Source organism: Phasianus colchicus, chromosome 3, assembly GCF_987193195.1.
Source record: "Phasianus colchicus chromosome 3, bPhaCol1.hap1.1, whole genome shotgun sequence".
Classification (NCBI taxonomy): domain Eukaryota; kingdom Metazoa; phylum Chordata; class Aves; order Galliformes; family Phasianidae; genus Phasianus; species Phasianus colchicus.
The window spans coordinates 67,343,375-67,355,956 of NC_143438.1; the positions used below are offsets into that span (position 1 = coordinate 67,343,375).

Genomic DNA, 12,582 nt, shown 5'->3' on the forward strand with positions numbered 1-12,582 from the left:
GAACAGTGTCACAGTGTAGATCCAACTCAGAGCGAAAGTATGATCTAGTATTAGATATGGAGACTGGTGGCCATGCATGCGGCAGTGGGGTTGGAGCTTGATGATCCTTAAGGTCCCTTCCAACCTGAGCCATTCTATGATTCTATGATTTAAAAAAATATATATATATATTTTAAATTAAAAAGAATTAAGTTAAACAAATCTAGTTGTATGTAATGTTTTGCTTTTGTTTTTAGAGGTTCATTTTCAGTGACCAATATCTTTCACCTTTTCAGGAGACTGTCACACCAAGTGCTGAGCATTTAAATGACTTGGGAGAGAAAAACACATACTTGGAGCTTCAGGGCTGCTCATATGGATTATTCTGAAGACTACAGGCTGCTGTGATTGTCTACCAGAAACAAAAGTGCATCTCTGAAGTGTGAAAGGCTTGGTTAACATCTGCAGAGCCCACTAAGCTATGTAACTTTGCAAATCCCTCAGTGTTTTGCAGTGTTTTCTATTATCTCCACTTCTTACCACTTGTACTGAAGTATTTCAAACATCTCTTGTGCTTCTGTTGCAAAGTAATACCCTATGTTAAGTGGGTAGGGGATAACTACTCCAGAACAGGGAAGCAGTAATCTAATCCTTACCTATGACAGGAGCAGAAGCAGAAATTCCTGCTTACTATTCCCCTTTGTCCTTGTTGTTACTTCAACTTTCTGCTCTTGCAATAAGGTGCACCCCAGGTCATGGTCTGACTGCCTTCCTCCTAGTTTCCATTTCTCTTGGTGGCATCAACAGAAGAGGATATGCTGGGGTTAGCAGGGAGAACAGAGATTTCTCCCCTGGAGAGATGGTGGGTTTAATGGCTAATGGATTGGGACATTAAGTGTGTCAATGGGAGGAGGCATAAGTGTCCATGGAGAGAGGATGGAGGAGGTGACCCTAGAGCTTGGAAAGACCTAGGAAAGTAAGAGAAAGGACCTTATTCTCATCCCAGATTCTATTTTACTTCTAGAAAGTTCTGAAATAGTACTGCCCCTTCCCATTTGCCCATGCCATCTCTACAGCTTCCTCCATATTGACCTATTCCCTTGCTCATTTTTCCTAAAGCCTTGTCTACCATGTCCACGTAATCTTTGTCACACAGGTATGCTGACTGCAGTGCTGAGGTCTGGTTCTGTCTATGTGACTAAGGGGTATCAAGCAGGCTGGGGAATTGTCCCATCAACCCTGATGGAACAGCAGAAGGTAACCAGCTGTCTTAGCTCTCCCTTTGCTCCATGGAGCGTGTGAAGTTGTTACAAGTATGTGCTGTAAGTAGTAGCACTCATGCATGATAACTTGGTGCAATTAGCTGTAAATCAAAATCTAAGTTCAATGGAGATGCAATTATGAGACTTTTACTTTCCTTATCAAGTTGTCATGCATGTAAATAACATCAGTTTGTGGTAGAACCATCAAAGAAGTTAATTTGCCTATAATTATGAATGCTATAGGGAGCATATAATCAGAGTAGCTATAGTCTTGATACATAAATATTGTCCAGGAAAAACTTTCTCTTGTAAGCCAACAAACAAGACTTCTGTAAATACTTTCAGCTGTGTTGTGCTTCTCCTCCTCTTCCTTTGCTCCATTAGCTAACAAATCCTCAGGGAATTGCACTTAAGACAAGTTTCTTCATCAACTACATGAGTCAAAGGGTGGATGAATGCGTCTCCAAAAGGCTGACAGCAAGAGGAGGTGCCTTCTGAAACAAAACAATCATTATGACAATTATATGTCACGGCTACTTTACAAAATTGTGTTAAAATCAGGTAAAGTTTTATTGCAGAAAGAGCAATGTAAGCTTAGAAGTATCGCATCTTCATAATAAAAGAGTCTGGGTTCCTAAGTCCATCAGTACCACGGGTGAGATAAGAAGTCTAGCAATGATAGATGACCCACGGTAACATGGTGTACATCACAATACCATTTTGTTACAGTAACAGCAGAGAAAATAATCTGTGAATCCATACGCACTGTGAACAAGAGCTGCTGTGAGCGTTAACCTTTGTAGCTGATTTAAGTCATCTGTGACCTGATTATGAAAACTCCAGTCTTTTGCAATACACTTGGAAATAGCAGGCTAGGCATGAGAATGCTGATATAAGTTGATTATACTTTATCCTATCTTGTGACCCTTGACCTATCTAAAGTAACTATCAGATGACCTTTCTCATTTTGTTTCATCAGCAAAGAAGATAGGGTGTTTTAATGAGCCTTTAATAAACAGCTTCATGCCCCAGATGGGATTTGGGAGGGTGGTTCAAAATAGCATTCAAGGTGGGAATGTATTTAATCTAACTGCAGGTAAAGAAAGTGCCTCAGTGTGAGTCCAACACGGTCCCTGAGGCTCCCTCTATAGGAAATAGAGAAGAATCCTACCTACCTTACATTTGCAAATGAGATCAGCAGTCCCTTAATACTTTCTGTTTTTCTCTATTAGACAGAGAGATTATACTTAACAACTTCCATCAAGATAACAACGTCATTGCAAATTAATTCCACTCGGTATGTCCAAGAACAAAGGCAAACTGAACTACAATTGTGTGCCATATCAATATGGAGCATCGAGCGGTGCTGCTGAAATGGCCTGCCAAAATGCCTGACCAATGAAAAGTAATCTAAACTTGAACCCTATCAAAATAAAAGTGGAATTGAGGAGAAGCCAAGAGCTTGAAGCAGATGTAAATTAGACTTGGACCACCCTTCAGCACCCCAAAAAAGAGTAACTCATTCATGCTGCTATTTCACAACCAAGCTTTTACTGACAAATGGTTGAGGTTGGTAAATGAGCACAAATCCTAGAATCTTCTGCATGTATTTTTTTTTATAATTTCTGTGTGTGTGTGGTAAACATAAAACAACCTTCATCCATCTAGTAAAAGAAGAATTTGCCTTATCTTTTTAAAATTATTATTATTATTATTTTGATAGAGATAACAAGATCAGTGTACTTGCAGTGGTCTACAAGGATATCAGATCTTGCAGCATTTCCATTCAGGCCCACGCAGTGCTCTTTTCCCCTTAATGATGTGCTAATGAAGGAGATCTCTGCATCTCTCCACATTCCAGATCACCGCACCCTCTGGACTTACACTGAAGCCTTCTCAAGGGAGTTATCAATACAGCACAATACTCCTCCAGCTCTGAAACAGCCTAATGGAGAATAGGGGGAAATGGCTAAGATTACATCATGGCTCCGAGCTATCTGAATCTCACAAATCTGGAAAGCAAATGTTGAACTCAGGAAAACCTTCATGTCACCCATTGTTAAGTGAAAGCCTGGGAGAAAAACGAACAAATACAATGCGTTTCTTTCTAAACACTGTTGATCTGCTAAGAATAAACGTTCTAAAAATGCTCTCGTGAAAGAATAGTGAGTATAACTGATTTTTGTTCAAGCACATTCATGAGCATGAGTAACTATTCATTTCCTAATTACTTCCTCTCTTGCCAGTACCTATTAAACCTTTCTAAGCATCTGTCTTGTTGACATTTGATCTGTTCATTGAGAAGAGATTTAAATTTTGTGTTTGCAGGGCATATATGAAGGCTCACATCAATGAATTACTAAGAAGAAAATATTCCAATTTGCCTGCAGAAGTGTCAGTTGAATGAAATATTTCTGGGGCCCCTGACAAACTTGCTGAAGACATTACAGGCTTTAGACACAAGCAATGGGGATGAAACTTTTTTCATAGGGAAGTGATATAATATACCATAATGCCAAGACTATGTCATTCTTTGTCTTCATAATAAATTTAAATATAAAACTATTAGTTTCATAGGTAAAGATAGACAAAATGAATTTTTAGGTTTTCTTTCCATCTTGCACAATACATCAGAAGTCATTTACCTTCTATATTTACACAGACATATTCTTTTTTTGCACAGAAAAGGTTAATGGATGATTTCAATAGTAAATGACATTCCTTACATTTTCCTCAGCCAGGACTCTAAGATTCTTCTACAAGTGTTCTCAGCTAAGAGTCTGCCTGCACGCTTCCTGATAGGCATAGCATAGCAGACTACTGCAACTTTTCTGCTGACAATTGTTCTTATAAGTGGTGACACCTGTGGGTCAGAGCTTCAAGTATGTTACAATCAGCTTGCTCATCATTAGGCAGCTGTTCTGTGAGCTCACCTCAGCTATTCCCTGGTTTTACCTTTCTCTGCCTCCTGTCCAGGTTTACTTTTTACATGAGTTTATTCTTAGTGCAAGTTTTCTCCTTCTTTCAGGCCCTTTTTGAGAACATGATGTTAGTTCTTCTCTAGTCCAGGAGGACCTGAAGTAAGCAGCTAAAATGAGTTCAACAAGGCTCTCCATCCCCTAGGTCTCCTTGTGGTCTCTGTTCTTAACTAGACTGCTCTACCTGGAACAAATACGTGTCCTGCCCTGGTCGATCAGGAATTCACTAGAGTTCAGCATCTGAGCTGCAGAAATTCTTTTACAGTAACATTTTACCATCCTATAGGAATCACTTTGTGTCCATGAACTGTCTTGGAATCCTTGAATCATAGAACCATAGAGTTGTTAAGGATGGAAGAAACCCTGAAGATCACCTAGTTCTAGCCATGTGCAGTGGGCAGGGATACCATCCATTAGAACAGTTTGCTCAAGGCCCCGTGCAGCCTGGCCTTGAACACTTTCAGGAAGGAGGCATCCACAGATTCTCAGGACTACCTGCACCAGTGCCTCACTACCCTCATAGTAAAGAATTCCTTCCTAATATCGAATCTAAGCCTACCCTCTTTTAGTTGAAAACTATTACTCCTTGTCCTATTGCTAGTAAAATCATAGAATGAAGTCGTGTTGCATTGATAAGGTGTTCATCTGCTAATGCTGCCAGGTATTTCCAATGAATATCACGAAAATATGTATTTTAAAACACTGTGTTGTGAAAAGAATTTTTTTCTCTTTAAATAGTGCATCCTCTTTCAGGTGAAATTTCTTCATTATGTTTTTCCTTTTTTCATGTTTTCTTCCAAGGCCTGTCATCCATCAAATGTAACTGATTTGTCTACAGCAATGAAATTCTCTTTTTCCATATTTCAAGATGAGGTTAGAATTCTGGAATGTTTCTTCCAAATCATTTCTCATGCTAAATATTTCTACTTCCAGCTATAAAATCATATGATCCTAATTATTCTCACCAAGTTAGGAATTTAGACTTGTGGACATGTCTCCTTAAAGATTTTTAAGACCAGATCATGGAGTGTCTCACAGAATGTTCTTGGCCAAGCGCTAATCATATTGATAGTTTTCTACAACATCACGTGTAAGCTGAGAGTGAATGAGGTTTCTGAGTCTCAAAAGAGTAGGTCTTCACAAAATAGTGACACTACTCAAGATTACCTAGTACATAAAATACACAGCCTTTTTATTGCTCTGTTCCTTCATTTAGACTTAGCTTTTAAACAACTCTAGGAGATGTACATTGCCTGTGATGGAAGACTTGATGAGTAGATTGAACCCTCCCCACACTCCAGCTGATGTGATTCTGTTTTCTCCTTACCTGAAGGCACCATTGCTGTTAAATTCAAATCTAGTAATCTAACTTTGCATCATTACTTGGAACACGCTTCAGCCTGAGAATACTCCACAGCCACCTTCAAAGTGCTTGCTGCAACTCTGAAGTCACTGTAAGTCAGAGGAGCCAGCTGGTAGGGAAATCTCACTCTTTATTCCCTTTCCCTTTACATCAGGTGGTAGAAAGCCAACTTTTCACCTTGCACAAGTCATCACAAGGCTGTTGATGACAAAGAAATTATGTGTTCAAATTCACATGACTTCTCCTGAGAGCAACTGGAAATAACAGAAAAATATCCAAGGGATAGTCTGAGTTGGTGGTTTATTTACGTTAAGTAGTAAGTAGTTCCTTATTCCCATCTTCCTACAAACAGAGAAAAATAGCTTATTAAAACTTAAAAGAATACCTGATCATCTTCTTTCCCAGCTTCTTGCCTTCCCAGACAGCTTGTAATTTGTCTAAACTTTACAAGCTATTTATTTATCTACCATAATAAGTATGGGAGATTTCCTGTCCCCACTGGTCTTTGTACATATATGATTTTGTTTGCTTGTTTAGCTCCAGCCCTTTAACAGATGTACAAAGCAATTTGAGCCTGAAATCAGGGTGGAGAATACCACTGCTGTTGAACTTCCAGGCTGTCAGCTTCAATCCCTCATGTTCTGTGAGTCTGTCTCTGTAAACTCTCCTCTACCTTTCAGATTGCTCCTCATTCACAAGTCTTGGAAAGCTGTGTGAGATAAATGGATTTCCAAAGCTGAGCACAGAGATATGACACAGTGAAGTCACAGACACAAGACCATTCTTTTGAAGGAATCAATGAGCCTACCACTGCCAGCCCTTTGCTTATTAGCTGACACTATTTGCTGTAAAATTGCATCAACTTTCTCAGCACTGTAATGTCTTAGTGACATTAGGCAAGAATAACCAGTTCAAGTCTATTACCACACACTCAGCAAGTATTAGCAGATGGGGAAAAAGAACAACTCATCACGTTTTGGGAGAAAGGTTATTTTAGTACTTTGGAAATTCTTTTGCTTCTTCTTTGACCTAGCAGAGTCTAAAAGTTGCCCAGTGGTTTCTTAGGAGTTTTGCAACTGAGTGGCAGATTCTGGCAGAATATCAAGAATATCAAGAATTCTTTCAACAAAAGCATTTGGAAGCAACAAAGCAAAATAAATGAGCCAGCACTGGCTATATTCACTCTTGGTCAACAAAGGGTAGGATGCAGTCCTAGTGAGAAGGTGAGCTTTGAACATTATTCTGAGACAGAGGCAAGGTTACAGTGGAGCAGATCAAGGTACACCTGGAGTTTCAAGCAGAGAAGACAAAGAACAACAAAGGACAGAGTGTTATTATGATACTGCTGGCTCTTCCTATGTGTTGCATATGATGCTGAACAGCACAAGGGGAGTGCCACAGCTCTGATGTCAAATATTTTCTCCCAGAGGCGCAGCTGGCAAGCGATCGCTCTGCTGTCCATGTACAAAACTGTGGATCTCTTTCAGTTTTACCATGTAAAGATGTCTTTGTCATCAACCGCACTGGGGCCAGTCCTGTTAAGATAATAGGCCAGTTCCTAACAATACATAAAAATCTCTTAAACTCGGGGTTTCTTTTAAGAGCTAGGAGAGGGATATCCTGTACTCCATTCTTCTTCTCCGCAGCACCTCTGGCCCCCTCCTTCCACTTCCACACCCTGAACTAGAGTTTGTAAACCTTTTGAACTATTTTAGAAAACGTACAGCTTGTCCTCCAAGACATAGGAAATTACATTTGATGGTCTATTGTATAAGAATTTCCATATTTAGAGGAAAATCAACAGATACAATCTCTGATTTCCTTTTCCCTATACTCCTCATATTTGCCTCCTCCTTCATTGCTCAATTTGGCTGCTGCCATTTTGTAGCACAAGCCAATGTCATCAATTAGGAGACAGATTCAAAACTAATGAGAGCTACATTCAAAGAACCTGTCTGCTCCTCTGGCTGTCATTGGAGGGATATATCTCTGCCCCAGCTCTCATCTAGCGTTGTTGATGCTTTGTAGTGCTTTTAAACGTACCCCTGAAATAAGCTTCTGTTCAGCCTATGCAAAAATATTCCATGAATAAGGAAATCATGGCTTTCTCATCTACAGATTCTGAAGCAGTCTTTCTGGTACTCAGAAGAACAGAGATCAGTGATATTAGGCTGAAGCAATAGCTATATGGCTAGACTTTTTTAAATGTACAGTTTGTGTTTCTTGTGGCTAACTCTTCGGTATAATTTTAGCAGCAATACTGATTAGGAAGGAACTCATTAGAAGGGTCTCAATAGCATAGTAGCAAACCTCATTTACAGAAGGGATGGAGCAGAAAAGCTACCAAGCAGAATAAAAACTGAAAGTTGTGTTTATAAATGAATGTAGTAGAAGTTAAGCTTTCTGATTTAGAAGTAATTTCTTAAGATCTTTAAAACTTTCTGGATAGTTTAAAAGCCAATGAAACAGTAAATTCAATAACTGAGTTTAGCTCTCAAATTAAATGAAGATAAATAGCTAAAATCTATCATTTGCCCCTGAGACAATGTTTCAGCGCTTCGTCAATTTAGAAAAGGAGTGGCACTCTTCAGACATAGTTTCCAAACTGCAATGGGTTCCCTTTGGACCATAGCCTCAAAGATCCAGCTTCTACTCAGAGAAAAGTGCAGACTTTGACTTGGCCTTTCCCGGAACAAACACTCATTTCTGTACCTGTCGCACACATATTTTCCTTGGACAGAGTTTGTGGTGATGTTCACTGTTAAGACTCAGACAAACAAATTTCAATTTGGTACCGGAAGTAATTTAGGTGTCTAGCTCCCACTGACAGTAATTCAAAGTGCAGCTGTTGCATTGTGTTGTTCAAGAAATCTAACGATCTGGCTAAGTTTGCTCCTGTTGCACTGGGCTTTTTGTGGCAAAATGTGGTTACTCATCACAATTGAAAAGATTATGTTTCTTGCTTTCCTCAGTCTTACTAGTTTAAATATTCAGGAAAGCCTGCTTTGGTAGGTGGGTTGGACTCGATGATCTCTAGAGATCCCTTCCAGCCCCTATAATTCTGTGATTCTGTTTTCTGTTTAGAAGGCACATGTAAAGCTTTCAACCTGGCCAAGATTTTCTGTAGAATGTTCATGTAATCTAACTTAATATTATTTTTCACTGTAAACTTTCTGTCTCTTTTTCACTGGTCTACAAAGAACATTTTGAACTGTGAAATACCCATGTAACCACAGTGTTTGTATTCACATGGAGAAAATTATAAGCACATGAAAGTAAAGCACATTCCTCATGATCTTTACGCTTCTTGAAGATTAAGAATACAATAGATTAAAAGAATCCAGGAATAAAGTGGTCTCTGGGGAGCATTCACAATATTTGTGTAAGACTGTGCAGGTTTAATACATGAATCACAAATAAAGCACTAATAGAAATATTTGAAATATTTCCCAAACATTCTCATTACACGGCCTCACCCTCCTCCTCAGATTTTGTATTTCTGCAGTGATGCTGTTCAGAATGGTTTGTACTGCACACATTTGGGAAAAAAAATCTAATTTATACAACACAAAAAAGTCAAATCTATGTAGTTTTACAAAAACTATGTAAACATTCCCAGAAAGCCACTGCTTCAAAAAATGTATTCCTAAAATAAACACTTAGCCCTTTCTTGCTGTACTTATGCAACCAGACTTCCTGTAGACGTTCTCAATGCTCTGATAAATACTGGGAGCTACATTAAATTAATTCAGTAATTTAATTGATTGGCACTGCCTGGAAAGCTTGACCATTTCTTGCTTCCATCAAGATATCACAACCATCTTGAAGCAAAAGCTGTTATCAAAAAATGAATTTTTTTGAAATGAAAGATGACATTACATTTTTCTATCTTGTTAAAAAACAGTGGCCAAATGGCAGGTATGAAAATCTTATCTCACAGATGCCAGCTGAAAAGCAGTAAGGGCAGCAATAATGTAAAATCACAAGTGACATGCTTCAGAAAAAGTTCCTAATTTATTGTTCTTTTCCCACAATATCAGCTTGAGAGCAGTCTTCATACTTTTAGCATTACTCTGACTGCATGTCCCTGGTCTTATCTAGTTTCAACAGCAACTTTAGTCCAAGGCTCATTTGGCAAATTCTAGCAGTCTTCCCATTAGTGCTAAGAAGCTAAAAGCTCAAGTCTGAAGCAAACCATTGCCCAGTAGGGTTTGACTGTCAAGCACAGACTGACACATTTGCTGCTTTTTATAAAGTTAGATTATTTGGAATGAAAGGACAAAATCTTCACAAATATTTTATTATGTATGAATGGAACCTGTATGTTGATTTCTGTGATATTAGAAAACGAAAGTTACATGAAATGACCAAGTGTATAGAAAATATTTGCCTTGAAAGAATATTCACTTTTTTTCATGTTTAACTGACTGTGTGTGTTCAGAGGGTATGTGTTTGCCTGCCTCTTTTCTAAAACCTTATGAATGATTTTAAGTCATCTTCATCCAGAATCCAGTCAATAGCAGATGACCTAAGCTCCAGATGTTGATAATCTCTGTGAAAGTTCAGAAATCAATGTGTTCATCTGGATGAAAGACTAAGGCACAGTACTCCTTAGGCATGGTGCTGTGGAGTTCAGATTGTGAAATTTCCTTGGTTATTAGACTTCACAGCTTGTTAACATCATTGGATATAAACCACAGCTCTCTCTACTCAGCTGTGTCCTCTGAATCAGAATCCTCCATCTGAGTACCTTTTACATAAAGTCAGTTCTTGGTCAGCACTGCTTTCTCCATCAAACTCTATTTTGTGGTGTATACACCTCTGTTATCTAACAAAAAGAAAGCTTGTGAAACAGTCATCGTGAAATGAAGGTGGTGTTACTGAAGCAGGGAGTTGGACTAGATGATCCCAAGTGAACCCTTCCAATCTCAACCATTCTGTGATTCTGTGATTATAATCAGATGTTGTTAGCAATAAAGACGTAATTAGACTCCAGTCCCATGCATGGTACGAAACCCAAATAATCTCTTCTGCATGCATTTTTATTGTGTGGTGTGTTTAACTGAATCCTTTGAAGCAATCAGATTCACATCCAGACAATTACAACCCCAAACTCTTACAGACTTAAATCCTCAAGTGCTGTGGCCAGGAGGAAACTTCAAAGCAGAACTGCTGGCAGCCTCACCTTGCCTCCCGTGCACTGGGGGAGCAGTGGGTCTGCTGCCTTCTAGGGAGCATGCTGTGTGCACCTCAGCAGTGCTTCAATCCATCCAACCACTGGTGCTCCCACAGGCTCTGCATGCTCCAGCCAGATATTACTATGGGATTGCAGGAATGCTCCTGAGGCTGTGAGTAAGCAGGACAGAGGTGGGCAGTAACACGTTGTTGCTAGCAACATCTAACATGCAGCTATTTCTTTCTTTTTACTGACAAGGAAAAAGAAGGTTAAAAAGAGTCTATATGTTTTTACAGAAGAGTTGTGTGCTGAAATCACACCTTCTCGACAATCTGCAGCTACACAACAGATAACATCTATGCTAGTAATTGAAGTAGGGCCAGAGAGAAGACCAAACCCTCACGCAGGACAGTCTACATTGTTGGATAGTTACAGTGGTGTCTCAGACACTTTCCACATTGTGGTTTGTGGGGATAACATGGGCGAGAAGAAATCCCCACTCAGCACATTGGATGCAGACCCCTAGTCTGGGGAAATAGGGGTGCATACGTAAATGAGTATTAGTGAACTGATATGAAGAGCAGCTTTTATTGCAAAAAATTATGTCCAGACCACTAACAGTCATGACTGTTTTAAAAAACCATCCAAGCAATTATAAGACAGGTAAATAAAACAGAAAGATTGCTTAAATGACTACAGTCATACATACAGTGTGTATGAGATCGATTTGATTCATGTTCTAGGAGCAAAAATACTGCAGCATTGTTTTAGACCAATGGGCAATCTTCCCTCATACATGGTGCCAGAAGAGTCAGGAGAGTATGCTCTTGGAGCATGATTCTGGTTTGTGAGTCTATGAGCCCTGTGTTACCAGAGCTCTTCTTCCAGTGGTTTCTTTAGGAGATGCTAAGGGCAGGGCAATGTGTCTGGTGGGAAATCAGATTTCTCTAAACAATCTTTCTTGCTCTCAAGTCATTTTATAGAAAGCAAGAGCATAGGAACTTGCTTTAAAACCTGAACAAAGCAATTCAGAGGCATGCCAGAAATATCAATCTGAGAACAAATAAATTAGGTAGAAGAGGTCACAGGCTTATCAAAGGAATTGAAAAAAAAAGCAGAAGCACTGCAATGGCTGGTTCCAGGCCTGAGTGTGCCCACTGTTGTCATGACAGAGGAAGGTGTGATTAGACTGGATGACCCTGGCTTCCCTTAGCAGAATTCTACCACTTGCTCAAGTCAGATATCTCCCTACTGCTTAGGGCAGGGATTTCCTTTGTTCCTGGATGCATTTCAGTATTGAAAAGGTAATTATGCCATTTTCCAATAATGACAGCCCACTCACATTTCACTGAAGTTAATGGGCAGGGCTGTTCACTCCGCTTTTGTAAGTTTAAAGTTATACAAAGAACAAGTTGTATTGGATAGAAGTTCATTGAAAGATGACAGTAAGATATCTTTAAAAATCTTTTTCTAAGGTACTTATGTCCTATTCATTAAAATACAATTCCAATTTTTCCTATTTTCCTTGTTCTGGAGAGAGGAAGAGGGGAGTTTCTTTAAGCCATCCTGGCTCAGCAGTCCAGGAACACATTAGATAAAGTGCTTGAGCAGAAGTAGAATTTCAGAAATGAAAAACGTTTTGCTATGGTCCACAGGGAGTTTAGAATATGACGTTCAGAAACGTCTGCCCCCCTCCCTTTCGTAAAGATGATTTTCCCATTAAGATTCTTATACTACCCTGGGAATATTGCGAGGAATTTTGTCCCCAGTTCAAGAAGGCAAGGGCCACATTCTCTGTGGTTAGATCACTAAACCTAGAAGAGG

The 12,582-nt window shown here is 39.3% G+C and overlaps 1 long non-coding RNA gene across 1 annotated transcript; it reads right to left on the bottom strand.

The window, feature by feature from the left end:
• Window positions 1-372: 372 nt before the first annotated feature.
• LOC149918654 (uncharacterized) lies at window positions 373-4,043 on the bottom strand. The gene is made up of 3 exons (XR_016465624.1): window positions 3,968-4,043; window positions 3,126-3,186; window positions 373-1,735 (listed from the first exon to the last, which is right to left on the bottom strand). It is a non-coding gene; the product is annotated as an uncharacterized LOC149918654 (long non-coding RNA).
• Window positions 4,044-12,582: the final 8,539 nt, after the last annotated feature.